This window comes from Condylura cristata, unplaced genomic scaffold (genome assembly GCF_000260355.1).
Source record: "Condylura cristata isolate star-nosed mole 26May11 unplaced genomic scaffold, ConCri1.0 scaffold00020, whole genome shotgun sequence".
Lineage (NCBI taxonomy): Eukaryota > Metazoa > Chordata > Mammalia > Eulipotyphla > Talpidae > Condylura > Condylura cristata.
This window is the reverse complement of record NW_004567121.1, coordinates 36,797,160-36,810,262: the sequence shown is the minus strand read 5'-3', so window position 1 is coordinate 36,810,262 and position 13,103 is coordinate 36,797,160. Positions and strand designations below refer to the sequence as shown.

At 63.0% G+C, this 13,103-nt stretch overlaps 1 protein-coding gene across 1 annotated transcript in view; it reads left to right on the top strand.

The window, feature by feature from the left end:
- The window catches only part of LPIN1 (lipin 1), a 69,380-nt gene that overhangs the window by 23,811 nt on the left and 32,466 nt on the right, over positions 1–13,103 (top strand). The gene's annotated exons all lie outside the window — the stretch shown is intronic.

Below are 13,103 nucleotides of genomic sequence, written 5' to 3'. Positions count from 1 at the left end.
GGCAGGACCTGGTGGCCACACCTGTGCGGGTGTGGGACAGCGCTGCCCCCGGCATAGCTCCCGCCGCTCCGCCTGCAGGACACTGGCTGGACGCAGCGGCTCTAGTCACTTCGGAGTTCCAGAAGCCGCCCAGAAGCCGCCCGTTTGCCACGGGAGAGTAGATTTTAGGAAAGATGAAGCTGCACTTATTTCTACTTTTAGGATCAATATCACCCAAAGCAATTTCTCTTTCCTTTCCTTTCCCCCTTTATTGAGGACACACTGGTTGACAACACTGGCGGTGACAAGGGGGGTTCACACCCGCAGCTGTGTGGTGCCACCCCTCCCCCCACCTAGTTTTTCTTCTTTTCACTTGGGGCCTGGCCGTGGGGATTTTGTAATATGCTGTTTAGTTTTCGTGGCACAGCCTGGGTCTTGTGAATTAAAGAGACGAGAGTGTGTGGTACCGGGGACATCCGCGGGTGCATGCTCTGCGCCCACAAACAGGCGCACACTGTGCTCCCTAGAAACGCCGGCACATGTGGGCGTTAGTTTTATGGTCTGGAGTTCGATAAGGCTTCCTATTTGCCTGCGTTTGTTTCCTTATCAGGTGCAGAGGGGTGTGTTTGCAGCCTTTATCCCTCTCAGTGTCCGGCCAGCGGTCAAGGCCCCGGGCTCCCCGCTTGCTGGGGGGTGGCTCACCCAGGCCTCCCTGATCAGAAATCTCGCCCCCCTATAAAAGATTGCGCTGCTGGGGGCAAACTTGCTGCCTGGTGCAGCTGAGAGCTGGGCTGCCGGGAGGGACCCGGGGTCTCCCCGGGGTGGGGTGTGGTGGCTGCCCGGCTAGACCAGAAGGAAGTCAGTGGCCTGGGCTCGGCCCGTGGACAGCCTTCTGGGCCCTGGGCCAGAGGGAAGGGCCGAGCAGGGGACAGGAGATATTTCAAAAGAAGGGCCTGAGGCCCACGGCCTGAGAGGTTCCAGGGCAAGAACCTGACTTTGTAGGACACTGGCCACTGCTGCCTGAGACGCAAGTTCTCAGGGCCCCGATTCTTCATCTGTGAAATGAAGAGATAATGACGGTCACCCACGGGTGATTGCAGAGTAAGAAAGACACGACTCTGTGCACTGGTAGTTCAGTGAGGGGACGAGGGCTGAGGGCCAGCGAGGACTCTGGGGTCCCGACAGTGCCCCCCGTGGCTGGACTCAGGTGGTCCCTGAGGAGCCGCCGTGCCCCCTCCCGCTTTGGCTCGGCCTCCCCCGGCCCTCTCTGTGGGTTCCAGGGCCCCGCGGGAGTGAGCTGCTTTGGGCAGGTGAGCTGGGGGCTGCAGGGGCTGTGGGCAGCCTGTCCAGGCTGGCCTGCTGCCAGGGGCGGGGCTGGCGGTGGTGGGCTTTGGGGAGAACCCACGAGGCGGTGACCGGTGGGGCACCGAGGCGTGAGGCTTGACCCCAGCGCACTTCAGCTTCCCCGGGGAGGTGGGTGTGTGGTGCGGCGGTGTCCGGACCGAGCGACCACAACTCTGTGAGCCGCGCCTGGCGCGTGAGTGTCCTGGCCCCGCACGGCAGGTCCTGCATTTGACGGGCGCTGGCAGTGATTACAGGGTGAGCCCCCCACTTCAAATTGGATCTGGATTTGGGAAAAAAGGCAAAATGTAAGCAAGTCACCAAGGTGACAGGTTGTTTTTTTTTGTAGATTTATTTTATTTATTTATACATACAAGAGCTGGGGTGCAGATCAGAGGTGTTTGTGTGTGTGTGGGGGGGGGTTGAGAGGATCCACTGGAGACAGAGTGGGGAGCAGGACAGGCCAGAGCTACTTCTGGGGGGGCAGTGGGGAGACAGGAGAGGTCTGCCGCGCCCAAGGGTCTCTCCCTGGCCGGGGGTCAAACTCGTGTTGCAGTGGCGGCCGGGAGCTTCGCAGAGCCGAGACTTAACCCCTGGCAGCACCAGGAGCCCCCAAGTTGTGGGGTGTGTGCAGTGAGCTCTGGGACACCAGCCACCAGGACTCAGCGAGCCTGGATGACACCCCTCTCTTCTGGGGTGCTCCTCACAGAGGCCTTTCTCTCCACCCCCAGCAGAGCAGGGGGATTTACTTGTGGGTACTGAGTGGTGCTCAAGATATTTTTCTTAATGCAGGCCCCCGTCAACAATATTGAGAAAAGACCGTTTCCCTCTCGCCCTTGTCCCTGATGAGTGGGGGAACCACGCTGCCTCCTTCCAGTTCCATACTGAGGTCGCCGTCACGGCTCTAGAGTCGGGGTGCCCGCTGCAGGGGGTGTCCTCTAAGCCCGCTCCTCTGGGGGTGTTCCGTGCGGCCTGGCCTCCCGGCGACATCCTGCCCACGAGTGTCTGTCACAGGCCCTGGCTCCGGCCTCTGGCGATTCCTCAGGTCGGGCAGAGAACTCCGAGCTGCGTGGGGAGCGGGGAGCCCTGCTGCGGTTTGGACGGGGCCTCGCTCCACCGTCCGACCCAGTGAGGGGCCGCAGGGCCGTTTGGGCACCCCACGGCATGCACAGACGGCAGGCGCGGGGTTGCGGGGTCTGGGCTGGGCGCGGCGCTGGGCCTCCCCCCGGCCTGCGGCTCTCGGTCAGTTATTTGTGTTTTCCGTGCGCACAGCGGTGCCTCACCCAGCGCGGGGTGGCAGTGGGTCCTGTCTGAGGGTGTTGCGGGCACGCAGTGACCGGCAGGGAGGCCGAGGGACAGCGCTTCCAGGTGGCCACGCGCTCTGATTCCTAGAGGGAGCGTGTGGGGTCCGGGAGGAGCAGGGCGGCCCCTTGGGTTTGGGCGCTGCCCGGCGGGCAGGGTGGCTCTGTCCGCTCCCCTGAAACTGTCAGGGCCCGGTTGGCACCTGCCCCCGCGCCTGGCCCCGGAGCTTGCTGGTGCCTCCCCCTCCGCCTCGGCTGCAGGTACACCCCGTGGGAGCCTGCGCTCCCGGCTGTCGGGGGCACAGCTTTGGCACAGAGGAGACAGTGCAAACGCGGTTGCGTGGCAAACAGGGTGCCCGCGACAAGCAGGCCAGCCCCGTCCGTCTTTGCTTTGGCAAAAGAACCTGCCAGTCGACTCTGCAATCTCCGAGCGCTGCCCAAGCTGGCACCGCCTCTGGGCTGTCCCTTCCCAGAGGCCTGGATTCCTCTTCGCGCGGGCGAGGGCGCGGCTGCCGTGCTCTGTGCAGGCACCCGCAGGCCAGAGCCCCGCGCCAAGCCCAGGCTTCGTCTGGGAGCGTCTGCGACCCCACGTGGGGCTTTCGTTTGGGGGATGCACTTTGGAAGTCACATGTGCCCCCCACGCCAGTCCTGCGCGGTGGGCGCGTGACGTTCCTCCGGTCCACAGATGGGGAACAGGGGCCGAGAGGCGGGAGCTCGCCCCGGGTCGGGGCTGGTGGGGGTGCAGCTGGCCTGCCCCCCCCGTGGGCAGCACCCTGGGGCGCCCAGGGGAGACGGAGCGCTCCTTGAATGGCTGGCGGGGAGCGCGCAGGGGGCCGTCAGCACCTGCACGGCCCTGGTCCCCAGAGCTCGCTCGGCGGAGCCTGCACCCGCCCCGTGGGAGTCTGCGCTCCTGGCTGCCCGTGGGCACCGGCCCTCGAATGGCTGGCGGGCAGCGCGGGGGCCAGGCAGACGTGGGCGTCAGCCGCAGGGACTGCTTTCGGGTCACGGCACGGACTCTGGACAGAGCACCCCTGTCGGTACTGATGCCACACGCAAACCCCACCGGGGCCACACCGGGCTCTGGGCCGAGCACAGTGGCCACGCGGGCCAGATGCCCCGTCCCCGCCAGACCCTTCCAGCTCCTCCGCACGCCCTGGGCACACGCGTCACGTGGCTCACAGCCGAGCGTCGCAGAATGCAGCCTTGGGGAGCTGCACCGTCACCCTCTGACCTCCCCTGCACAGCCGACGGACCCCTCCTGCCGGACACTGGCCTGGGCCAGCTTCCCGCCCCGCCCCCGGCGCTCTGAGGTCGCTAAGAGGGAGCGGCGAGGTAGCACGCGCCGGTGAAACGCAGCAGCCCAGGCCCAGCCAGGGAGCTACGACGCGGGCGTGGGGGGCTCCTGCCCGGGGTCCGGACCCCGCGTCTCGGGGGCGCGGCAGAACGTGTGTGCGTCATTCTGACAGCACTGCTGGGCTTTAAGGTGTCTGAATTTTGCGATGGCTGCCAAGGCGGAGTTTTGTGGGCCTTTTGTGGGTCTCCCAGGTCAAGCGCGGAGCTGGCTGCCCCCCCCTGCCCCGGCCCCCCATCCCTGGGCTTTTCCCGACACTTCTGGGCGCCGTAAAGATCTGTGCGTCTCGGAACAGGGCTCAGATCCCTCTGCTGGCCAAGGGCATTTCCTCCCCTCTCGGCTTCCTCCCGGGTGGGCTGAGGTCCCCTCGCGCTGACCTTCCCTTCCCAGAGGGGGACGGCGCTCGGGAGAGCGGCGGGCGGGGTGAGCAGAGCCGCTGTGGTTTCGCGTTTTGGCAGAAGTTCCGAGAACTTAAGTGTTTCTTGGCGACTCATGAACCCTGGAAAAAGGTTTTGCCGATTTTGGACAAAATGCTGAGTCTTGTGGTGTAGATAGGTGAGACGTCACGAGACCCCGTGACGTTTGTTGACCCGATGCTAGCCGCCACCGCCTGGGGCGCGAGAGGTGACTGGGGTCCTGTGCCGTGCAGCCCATCGGGGGGCCCTCTCTGTGCCCCCCACTTCTGCCGGGGACAGCCCTCGGCCCCGCACATTTTCCGTGGCCCCCTTTCCTGTGACCCTGGATTTCTCCACCTGCTTAGTTCCGAAAAGGTGGGGGAGGGCGGGCCAGCTGGTTTGCTGCTTGTCCTGTGGTCAGGGGTGTTGGCCTGGCGCGCTGGCTTTCCGGGGCACTTCGTCGTCTGTCCCCGAACCCCTGCGGTGTTGAGGGCCGCGGGACTTTGCTCGCTCTTTCTTTCTTTCTTTCTTTCTCTCTCTATGTATTGCATCTTTTCTCATTTTGTGCACTTTTTTCATCTCAGTTGTAACCCCTGTGGACACAAAACTAGCGACAACAAGTGTTGGCCAGGCTGCAGAGGAAGAGGGTGACTCTCCTCCCCAGGGTGGGGGTGCAGACTGGTCCAGCCTCTACGGGCAGCGGGGTGGAGGGTCCTCAGCTGCTAAACGAGGCTTCCACATGGCCGCGCAGCCCCACTCCTGGGGATCTGCCCGAAGCACACGAAGACGTGAGTCCAGGACTCCGCGCCCCGTGTTTACTGCCGCCCTGTTTCCAGTGGGGAAGGTGTGGAGCCAGACCGAGGACCTTGCCCCTTGGCTGAAGAAGCCGAGCGCTCGGCCGGGGGCGGCTGGGGCCGGGGCGGGCGGCCCGGCTGTGCTGCGCTTGTGAGGCCGGCGCGGGCCTCTCCATCCCTGGCCGCGTCTGAGGCGCACTTCCTCTTAACCTCTCAGCAGTTCACCCTGCTCGCCCTCAGCACGGCGCGCAAGAGGAAGATCCGCTTTTTCTGCTTGGCTCGTCCGTCGTGAGCCCGGCGGGGGGATTTCTTGGAAATGGCCTTTTTCTAGCAACGCCCTGGCCGCTGCCCGGCGTGCACCTGTGCGGCCAGGGGAGCGCCGTCTTGCCGTCCCGTCGCAGCGCGGAGGTGCAGTCAGGCCAGCCTGGGGGACACACGCTGGGCGGTGCTGAGTGGGGGCGCCTGCCGGGGGCCACACCCGCCTTCCCGGGGCCTGCGACCCTGGAGACTGAGACGCGGTGTCCTGGGCTTCGTGGACTTTGGGGAGGAGCCACGGAGGCAGAGTCTGTTGTTCTGTCACAGGGCAGGAGAGGGGCACCCCAGAACCCCCAAACCTGCCCGCTCTAATAGGCTCTGCTATCCTCTGCATAAGACAAAACATGTTGCAAGACCTTTCATGGAAAGGAGCTTTAGTACAATGAATGTGCGATACAGAAAAGGCAGAATCTAGTTTTTAAACCGAGCACCGGAGTGACCGTCCCCTCGCGGGTAAACGTCCACCCAAGAGGTTCAGGCCAGCGCAAGGCCTGAGCGCCCGCCACAGTCTAAAGCCCTTCTGGCCAGGGCCCATAGAAAAGGGTCAGACACGGCCAGACGGGTCTGGGAGGAAAAGAGTAACATGAAAACCAAGATAAAAGCTGCCAGGTCACCTCCCCACGGGCCCCCCATGCCTGTGTCCCCCAGTCCAGGACCAAGAAGCAAGTCAAAGCTTCTTCACATGCTCCCTGCGCCCCTCAGGTCTCCTCCTGCCTCCATCCTGCTCCTTCCTCCTCAGTCTCCTGTCCAGAGTCCTCTCCTCCCCGTTCAGCTCCAGCCTTCTCTGGGTGGGACCTCTCCTTTTCCTGGGAACCCCGTTACAGTCCCTTTGAGCAGGAGCTGACCACCCTGGCTGATAGCCGGGGGCTGAAATACTGCTAGCTACGGGCACTCATGCCCAAGGCACATTCTTCAGTTTCTGGGCAGGTGGTAGTTTGACCTGACTATTTGGTTGCTCAGTGTCCGAGCAGTCGGGATGGAGACTCTCCAGTTTCGGGGGCCAGCGGGAGTCCAGCTGGCAGGCCCGGGGCCAGGCATGGGGGGCTGCAGAGGGGAGCACGGGGCTGTGGGAGGGGCGTCACCTCGGTGGCCTCTCCGCCGGCCTCAGGTGCAGCGCTTGAGGTAGATCAGGAGGGGGCGGGCGGGGAGGTTTTATTTGCCTATTTTACTGTCCAAGGGCTCCCCCGACTCAGCCGAGTCTGTGCGCCTGACGTTGGGGCCTGGACGTGGCACAGTGGGGCTCCCAGACCCCTCGGCAAGCGCAGGCCAACCTGGAACTTGCAGGCCAGCCCAGCCAGACCTGGCTTAGGAGAGGGAGCTTAACGATGACTCGTATCAGCGGGCAGCCTGGAGGCGGCCGCTCAGATTCCATGTCCTGCACCCTCCCGCGTGTCCGAAGTACGCGGAGCCCGTGTGTGCGGCCACGCGTGGATTCAGTGTCAGCTCACTGGGAACTTTGCAGGCAGGACTTCCGTGGGCCCCCCACTGAGGGGGGATGCGAAAGGGTCGTTTCAGAGTCAGAACTGAGGATTAACCTGAAGAAGGTAGCTCAGTTGGCCAAGGGGCCTGGCCAGTTTCTCCCTGTCCCCCCAGGACCCCACCTCACACAAGGCGATCAGAGAGACAAAGCTCTTCTCGTGTTTGTGGGCATGTGACATTTCCTAAGGGCTAAGATATGCCTACTGTAAGCTCCATCATCACTGCTGATGCCACCTCTGTGTGAGGGACAAGACCTTTAAGCAATAAAAATGGCCCCCAAGGCAATGCTTGTTTGGGTTGGGTTGTAAATGCAAAAACTGTATTCTTTGCATGATTATGCGAAACAGGAAAGGTCTGTCTGATTCCTATTATCATGTCCTCCGGGCAGCAGGTCAACCTGCGTGGCCTGAGAATGGCAGCCCCCTCCCCGCCTCCCAGGGCTGGCATCCCCGCCTGGCTGGTGTGTCCCCTGCCTGGCTGGTGTGTCCCCTGCGGCTGCTGCGGAGGCTGGACCCAGTGTGGGGGGGGGCCGGGCTGGACCCAGGAGGCCCCTGGCTGTGCCCGCGCCCCTTCCGCAGCGCTCCGGCGCCTGCCCGTGGAGGTGTGGCAGAGGGCTCCTCCCCAGCTCTCCAGGAACCGTGACTCACCCGCTGGGCTGGGCGTGCAGGCTGCCCCGGAGGCTGTGGCGGGCAGGCCCGAGCTGGGGCGCCTGGGACAGTGCGGGAGGGGCAGGCCGCCCGTCAGCCTGCTCTTCCTGTGAGCTGCCGGGGACTTTCTTCAGGCCAGGGTCTTTGAGCCTGACGTCGCGGGAGAGGCGGCCGCTTCGTGACTTCTCCTGCTTTTTAAGTTTTACTGCTCCAAGCCACAGCGGAGCCGTGGGCTCACCGTGGCGTCCGTGTGTCTGGACCTCCGAGTGGCCGGCCGCGGTCAAGCCCCCCACGGCCTCCTCCCCCACCCGCCTGCCTCACCCCTCATAACAGCCCCACCGCGCTCCCCTCCCCGTGCCCCTCCCCCACACAGCAACCCCGGGTTCTTCGCCTTCATGCCCCACTAAGTTCCCGAACGCCCTCTGTCCCCGCTTTAGCTGGCGGTGGTGGGGACTCTGTCTCCTCCCGTCGACGGGGGGCTCACTCCCTTCGGGGCAGTTCTGCTTGGCAGCTTGGCCTCAGAGAGGGCGCCGGTGTCCACCTGGGCCCCGGCCCCTCTGGGAGTCCCATTTTGCTCGCATCCCACGACACGCTGTTGCCCTGGACGCCTGTGGACAGGTCCTGGGTGTTCCCTGACTTTTAGAACTAGGTGGTGACCATCTGTGCTGCCTCGGTCACGTGGCTGCTGTTTCTTTATCTGGCCTTGCCTCGCCCGTGGTTACCACTTTGCCCCCCCAGAAGGAGGGGGCAGGCCTCGGCAGAGAACGGGGTCCCCCCGCCTCACTGCCGCTTAGGTACCAGCTGCCTGTCTGAACACCACGCAGCCCCGCGCCCTGGCTGCTCGTCGGAAACGGGGTGCCGGGGCTGTTGGGTCCGCACAGGGCTGTGCCAGTGGGTGTCAGGAGCTCACGCGGCCGTGGGCTGTGGGCTGGGAGGCGCTGGGGGTGCACTGGTGGTCTGTGAAAGGCTTGGCGCAGGAGCGTGGCGGGTGTGGGCCTGAGCGCTGCGACCTCACTCCGCAGGGAGCCGGGCATGTGGCTCCTCTGCAGCTCCCCCGAGAGCCCCAGGAAAACAAGCCTGTTCCCCAGGGGCCGAGCCCACGGTCAGACACCTGGTACCAGCCAGGAGGCAGCGTCGCGGCCATCCCCAGAGAAAGCAGGCGGCGCTCAGAGAGGCGGCGAGCGTCCCGGTCACCGGCGGGCTCGTGGGGTCAGTCCCAGAAGGCCGCGCCCCGAGTGACAGGAGCGGCGAGGTTTCCCGCCCATCAGCGCGCCAGCCTTCTCCGTTGTCAGGGGCGGGGTCAGGGCGGCGGCTGCTCCCGTGGGCTGGCCACGCACTGCAGGGACTGCGTGGGCCAGCGGCAGGGCCGAGAGCGGCTCCCCCAGCAGCAGGCCCGGGAGAGGAGCAGATCCCAGCAGACTCGGCACTCCTGCTTCAGTAGGGTGTATTTTCGCCCCCGAAATGCTGTTTGGCCCCGAGTGTCCTTTCAAGGACCAATCGAGGTTGGGCCCTGCCGAAACTCGGACATCTCTGTCCCGGGTCAGCGAGCCGCCTCGACCTCAGGCCCCAGCCCGCCCACCGCTCCCGCCGGGACACTGGTCCCCAGGAGCCAGGGAGCCTCACCTGGCCCAGGGTCACGACCGCGCCCGGGGCGCGTGGGCAGAGGCAGCCCTGACTGCACCTCGCTTCCCAGTGTCCGCACGGAAGGCGTTTGTACTCCACCGACGGGCGCCCTTTGGGGAGACGGTCCTCACCAGCTCTTCTCCGCCCCTCCTCCGGCGGGGGGCTCTCCATGCGCGGCTGCTGCAGCCCTGCGGCATTCCTCTCCCAAGGAGCAGCCCACAACTGCCGGGCAGCCGGCTGCGAGGCCCGAGCCCGCGTCTGCCGGGAGGACGCGCCACGTCCACAGGATTTTCGACGTCCAGAGGATTTTCGGATAGTCTGGGAGGCTCCGGCTGGCGCTGAGGGGGGCAGGGGGAGCGCGGGGGGCCGGCGGTCTTGAAGTCCACGCTGTCTACTTGGAGCCGCGTCTCTGAGGGCTTTTTAAATAATACAGTAGTTTATTTTTACATGTTTTGCGCCTTTTCCCACCTCAGTTGTCATTCCCGTGGGCTCCCCATCCCCAGATGACCCTGAGGGGTTTTAAGCAGTGCCATAGACCTGGAAATCTGTCTTTCTTCGGAGTGACTGACCTCTGGGAAATTCCTGTCGCTGAGCGGCTCCGGCCGGCGGGCTGAGCCCTCGGTTGAGCCCGGGAGACGGCAGCAGCCCTTTCACGGTGCATTCTAGTCCCCCGCGCCGTCAGAGCTGTCTCGCCGAGAGGACTAGAAAGAGCCGAAACCGCTTCTCCGTTTGCCTAATGGTGATTAGAACAACTGATTCCTGAACTGACCGTCAAGGGACTTGGCCAAAGATGACTCCGATTCCGGCACTCAGAGTTTAATAATTGATGTTATTCAAGTGGAACGCGCTCTTTATTGTCAGTGTCGTGAATGCAGTCCCAGCTGGAAACTGGCTTGCGGGTTTCTGTGCTCCTCTGTGGATGATCTGTTTGGGGCTCGTCTAAGCGCTCCGTAGTTTGCAGCCTAGGGCTGGCTGCCCGGGCGGTCCATTCCTGGGAGGCCACCACCTCAGAGAAAGGAGTGCCGTTCCAGAAGGTCGGGTTAGGAAAGGTCGTGTAAACACACACATATGTATGTACACACACACACATGTTCAATGTGTGTGTGTGTCCACATACGTGTTTAGCCTCAGAGTTTCTCTGAAAACCCCAGCCCAGCTTGGAGAACCCCACTCTGGCCAAAGGCTTTTTGTGGGGCTCGGCCCAGTGCCCTGCCGCCCCTGCGCGGGCTGAGATGTGGAATTCTGTCTCTAGAGGCAGATGAAGCCCCACGTGCTGAAGCAGCTATTTTTTGGGTCAAATACTGAGATAGAAAGCAAGAGACTCAGGGCAACTTGGAGGGGGGGGGCTGTGGAGCACCCCTGCAAGCTGCCAGGGGGAACGGGGTGTTTTGGCCTCTGGGCCTTTGTTCATCTGTTACTCCGAGGCAGTTAGGCTACTTTCTGCTTCAAAACAAACACTCCCCTTACTTCCTGGTCAGGCGCCTTAGAGAACATCCTGAACACAATGACAGCGTGAGATTAGCAGGCTCTGGCCTGGCCACCTGCTTCTTCTCTTCAGGGAGATAAAATTAGTCTCTGGCTGGGGCCTTTCACTCAACTGGCTGCAGATTGAGGGACGACACTCGGAGCACCAGGTTTGTCCTGTTCTGTAACTATCTGCCAGGTTTTGTCCCAAGGAGACCTCGAGGGGGGCAGCCGAGGAAGAGCCAGCACAGCTGGCCCGCACCCCTCCGGGCACCTCACCCGTGAAAGGCGTCGCCTGTATTTCAAAGGCATTTTTTAACCAAACAATATTCATCTCCCTGAAATTAGTTTTTTTTTTTTAAGATTTATTTATTTATGCACATAGAACTGGGCTACAGGCCAGAGGCTCAGGGGCAGCGAGAGGCTTCACCAGAGTGGGGAGCAGAACAGGCCGACTGACGAAGTACACTGCTGAGGGGAGCAGCGGGTGGGTCAGGAGAGGTCTGCCGCGCCCTGTGGTCACCTCTGGGGCAGGCGGGAATCGAACTTGTGCTGCAGTGGCTTCAGCTTCTTGGTGCTGTGCTTGAACCCACTGCACCCCCAGGGAGGGCCTGAAATGAGTTCTTTTAAAAGACGCTTCTCCTTCGTCCCCTAAAATGAAAAAAAATGCGGCAGCATACACGAGATGCCCAGGTCACTCTTAGCCGTGTCTTCGGCGTACATGTCAGGATGTCCAACAGGAACCTGGGCTCATTGTCGGGTTGCCACAGCCACCAGCATCTCCAGAACTTTCCTCACCTTGTGGAACTGAAGCTCTGTGCCTGTAAACATTAGCCCCCACCCCAGTGCTCCCCACTCTGCTTTCTGCTACTATCGTTTCTCTGCGCTGAGGAGCTCACGCAGGCACCTCCATCCAGTCCCTGGCTTATCTGACTTCCCGTCCTCAAGGTCTATCCGTGATGCATCTCGTCACACCTAAGGCTGCGTAGCATCCCGGTGTAGAGACCGGGATGTCGCATCTCCCGTTGCGGGGCGTTGGTGTGCGAATAATGTCACTCGAACACGCGTGTGCAAGTCCCTCTCTGAGATCTGCTGTCCGCTGTTTCGGCACATACTCGGCAGAGTTCCGAGTTGCATGTTGTGACTTTGGAAGCAGTGAGGACCCACCAGCCCATGGTTGCAGCAGCAGCACTTCTGCACCCCCGAAGTGCGCACGGGCCTGTTTCTCCACATCCATGTCAACACTCTCGCGGTGTGTTTAGATGGAAGCTCGGCACACGGTGCAAGGGGGTAGTATCTTGCTCCTGAAGCCGCCTCGGCGCTCAGGTGAGGCAGTTGCGCAGGTGTGGGCGGCGAGGAGAGATCTGGGAGCTGGCAACCAGGTGGCTCCCACGCCCTGTCATTTGCTGAGGAGGTGTGGAGCAGATTTCCTGCTTCCACACGGAGATATTTTCAGACAGCAGACGGGTTAGTGGATAGAGCAGTTAGCAGATGGACTCCACAACTTTTGATTCTTTGTGGTAGCAAAACACACCGGCCTCAGCCCGCGACAAGGCCCGGGGCTGGGAGCAGGCGGGGCCCCCTCATCGCTTCCCGTTTCTGGGCTGACCTCTGTGAAGTGCAGATACTGGAATAACCGCTATGAGCTCCGGCCCCTTCCGGCCTCAGCGTGAAGTTCTTGGCGTCTGCACAGTGACTTGAGCTTACTGGTGGGGAGGGCGAGCGATGTTTTGCTCCGAGAACAGAGTTGTCTTTGAGTCATTGAAGACGCCCCTGCTGCTGCTCGGGGCTGGGGAGGCAGCCCTGGTCTTCGGGGCACGAGGCCCGTGTCCTTGTCTCACAGACGAGCAGGGTGCAGCCATGGGGGGACACCATCCCGTCCGTGCTGCGCTTTCTCTCAGGAATGGAACACGCTGGCCAGGCCCGCGTGCCCCGGGGCCCCGCTGAGGGCCCCACTGCCGGGAGGTGACCGGCACCCTCGGGCCCAGCTTGGATGTGAGAACCACGAAATCAGGAGAGGCTGTGGGACTGGCGGAGGGTGTGACCGAACCAGCATAAAGGTCCAAAACTTCAGGGGCCCGGGACCCCAGTTCCTGGTCTCTTGGCATACTCGCGCCCCTGGGCATTTATTAGTGCAAAAGGCCTCACCCCTACGGGGGTCTAGTGAGAACCCGGCCAGGGAAGCAGGGAAGAGGTGCAGGGAAGGTCCCCGGGCGCAGGGACCCCCTCGCCTTGGGTCTGGCCGTGGGGTCAGAGGCGCTTGTGTGCACAGGTACCGGGCTGGGCGCTGAGCTGGTGATTTCGTCCCTAAGGGGGCCTCCGAGCGACCCCCTCCTCTCCTGCGGCCCTCCCACCCTCTGCATGAAGTCGCGCCACCAGCACCGGGCAAACTGAAGGGCGCTGCGGCATGAGGC